Raw genomic sequence first — 3,747 nt, 5'->3', positions numbered from 1 at the left:
TATTTGTAACCCGAGAATTCCTTTCAAATGGGAACTCAGGAATTATCTCAATATAAAATCTTCAGAAAGATCTTAATAATTGAACAGTATAAAAAATATATCCACATATTTTAGTGTAACTCTTATACTCTGTCACGTATAGCAAAGAGAGTGAGAACAAAACATTTTATTTGATTCATAAATTATTGCATGCCACTTGCTTTTACCGAACGATGAAACAAATAAAACAGAACTATATAAGATTATATGTGGAAAACACTCACCACACTCTACCAGCTAATTAGGTGCTGCGACTATCACTACATAAATGAGAATACTTATTTGTTATAAACAGGAGATGAATACACAATGGGCTCTTTGCACACAAAGTAAAAGCCCATTAAAATGAAACTAAACACCATCAGAACGTGACAATAGTTTCTAGACCCCATTTTTTCACAAAACAATTTAGTGTTTTTGTTTTTGTTTTTTTTTACACACACTGAGATCATTATGGAAAAACTGAGGCACACAGAAACACTAAAAACTGAAGAGAAACAGAACATACATGTTACACTGGTTTCATCTTTGCAAGCTGGTTATAAACAGAACAGTGTTAGTATTCTGACACTGAATCACTTTTATTATTATTATTTCTATTAACAATATATAACTACACCAAATATCACAATTTGTAATTATTCGATATAAAGTATTTTGAAAGCTATTGTTTGAACCTCTCAAAATGTATTCTTAAATTGTTATTTATAAAAAAATAAGCCAAGTTCAGTCTGACAATGTAATGCTTTGCATGCAGAATAACAAAATGTAAACAATTTTACACAAGTTTGAAAAAGACAATTATTTTATTATTATTATTTTTAAACAACACACTTATAAAGAATTACTGACACTAACAGTCTATCATGTTTAACATATTTCATGGAAGCTTATATTCTATATATAAACTTATTAATCTGAGCTCATATGTTATGGATGGTCCCTTTATTCAGTCAATTAAGAAAGTTACTCTCTGATTGTGTTTCTAAATCCCTTATACAAATTTTCCACAAAAAATGTATTCACTGAGGAATTTAAAGATTTAAAGATACATTTAAAGGAAATCTGTATAGAATTCAGAAATGTGAAAACTATCACATTTGGGAATCACTCACAACTAGAAGGTGAGTGACTGCATGATTGAAGAATTATCTTTACATTTCTTTAAATTTGGTTTCTGTTACAGTATTACAACAGAAACAAAGCAGACTATTTGGAGGCTTTTATAAGATGCCTATTTTTTTTGCGGATTTCAGGAAAGTTTAGAACATAAACAATAGGGTTTACAAAGGGTGGTATAACAATAAATTCAAGTGAAATGACAATACTCATGGCTATAGGAAGTTCCCCATTCATAAATCGACTCAAAGTGAGCTCACAAAAAAAGCAACTGAGAAATATAAAAGGATCACCATGTGTGGAATACAAGTTTTATATGCTTTGCTCCTGAACTCTCGTGTGCTTCTTTGACAGATTATAATAATTCTGACATAGGTATACAGTATAAAACTCAACGGGATAAAAATTGTTGTGATAGTTACAATCAGGCCATAAATATTATTAATAGTATTGTTCACACATGAGAGTTTGACAATTTCATAGTTGTGGCAGTACACCTTTAGCAATTTGTTACCACAGATTGTCAGCCTTGCAGTCAAAAGACCATCAATACCAATAAAAGTAATTGGATAAAGCCATGCTATAACTATTAGACAAGTTAGAAACCGTGTGGTAATTATGTTGTAGTAATGCAAAGGTTTACTGATTGCAACAAACCTATCAAATGCCATTAACATCAATATTGTAAGTTCAAAAGCTGAATAGGTAAATGACAAAACTCTGTATGAGACATGCTTTATAGGTGATTCTATGTGTATCATAGAGCAGGTCTGTCCATAACCTTGGAAAAAAGCCAACCGTGCCATATACAGAGTTGACGGACAAGCATGACATCAAAATGTACATGGGCTTGTGCAATGTCTTCTCCAGAATTATAACAAGAATAATAAGAACATTCAAGTATATCACAGCACAGTAAAAAATAAACCCTAAAGTGAAGAAAGCATATCTTATGCACCCAAGATTTTCAAACAATATGAAGTAAAAATGTTCCATTTTCCATTTTCCTTACACAAGGACAACTTTCATTGATCTGAGGAAGAGAGCAAACAAAGTTCATATGAATAATCATTCAATTAAATTAATGGTTAGCACAGTAATAATTCAACACAGTCTAAGAAAAACGTCTCTGGTTACGTATGTAACCCTAGTTCCCTGTAGGGAACGAGACGCTGCGTGACAACGCTTTGAGAACGCCCCTGCGTGAGTGCGTCATGAAGCACGTATGAAATCAGTCCAATGGCGAGACGGAACGTCATAGGCGGGTGACGTCATCGACCAGGAAACTATATAAGCACCCCAAAACACAAGCGCGTCAGCTTCTGATAAGACTGAAGCAAGTGCTCACGGGCATGCTGGGAGTATGGCATAGACACGCAGCGTCTCGTTCCCTTAAGGGAACTAGGGTTACATACGTAACCAGAGACGTTCCCTATCAGGGAACTCGAGCTGCTTGACAACGCTTTGGGAACGCTATTACCAACGTCGCCATACGAGCAAGTGTCCGTCGTGTGAAGTCAGAGCGCATATTCGGACGAAAGCACCTGCGCCCCTGGAGTGGAGCTGAAGTCGAGATGATAAAACTTCACGAATATGTGTGCGGTGAGGACCAGCCTGCCGCATCACAAACATCCTGGATTGATGCTCCTGACAGAATAGCCTTAGAGGCAGCCATACTCCTGGTTGAATGAGCCCGGACAGCCAAAGGAGAAGGCTGACCGGCAGACTCATAGGCAAGTGAGATGGCCTCGACCACCCACTTGCTCAACCTCTGCTTACATACTGGACAGCCCTTCTTAGGGGGTCCAAAGCAAACGAATAGCTGTTCACTCTTTCTCCACAGGGCAGCTCTGTGGACGTACGCATCTAGGGCCCTAACAGGGCAAAGCATATTTAGTTTCTCTTGGTCCGACGTCAGATATGGAGGAGGACAGAAAGCCTGCAGTACAATAGGCCTGACCACATTGGTTGATACCTTGGGAACGTATCCCGGCCTAGGGAGGAGGAAAGCCTTCACCATGCCTGGTGCAAATTCCAAGCACGAGGGAGAGACCGACAGAGCTTGGATATCTCCTATTCTTTTTAATGACGATATAGCCAGAAGAAAGATAGTTTTAAGATTGAGGAATTTCTCCGAAACGTCTTCAATGGGCTCGAACGGTGCTAGAGAGAGACCTTCTAGAACAACCGCCAGGTCCCAGGTCGGCACCCTCGTGCGAACTGCTGGCCTCAGCCTCAGAATGCCACGAAGGAAACGGGTTACAAGTGGGTGTCTCCCGATAGAAGCACCACTCAAAGGGACGTGGTAAGCAGATAAGGCCGCCACATACACCTTAAGTGTGGAGTGGGATAACCCTGTGGAGAAACGCTCCTGAAGGAATTCCAGCACTGCAACCACCGGGCAGTTAACTGGGTCCAGCTGGTGTTCTCCACACCAAGAGGTGAACAATTTCCACCTCAAGGCATATAATATCCTAGTGGCCGGAGCTCTGGAGTGGAGGATGGTCTCCACGACCTCAGTCGAAAGACCAGATTATATGAGCTGGGCCCCCTCAGAGGCCAAGCCCACAACTTCCATAGATCTGGGCG

The 3,747-nt window shown here is 39.3% G+C and overlaps 1 pseudogene; it reads right to left on the bottom strand.

The window, feature by feature from the left end:
- Positions 1 to 1,248: 1,248 nt before the first annotated feature.
- LOC143716479 (olfactory receptor 51I2-like) lies at positions 1,249 to 2,154 on the bottom strand (annotated as a pseudogene).
- Positions 2,155 to 3,747: the final 1,593 nt, after the last annotated feature.

Source organism: Siphateles boraxobius, unplaced genomic scaffold (genome assembly GCF_051911475.1).
Source record: "Siphateles boraxobius isolate OS27281-9 unplaced genomic scaffold, OSU_SipBor_1 6, whole genome shotgun sequence".
Lineage (NCBI taxonomy): Eukaryota > Metazoa > Chordata > Actinopteri > Cypriniformes > Leuciscidae > Siphateles > Siphateles boraxobius.
This window is presented reverse-complemented; position numbering and strand designations above follow the sequence as displayed.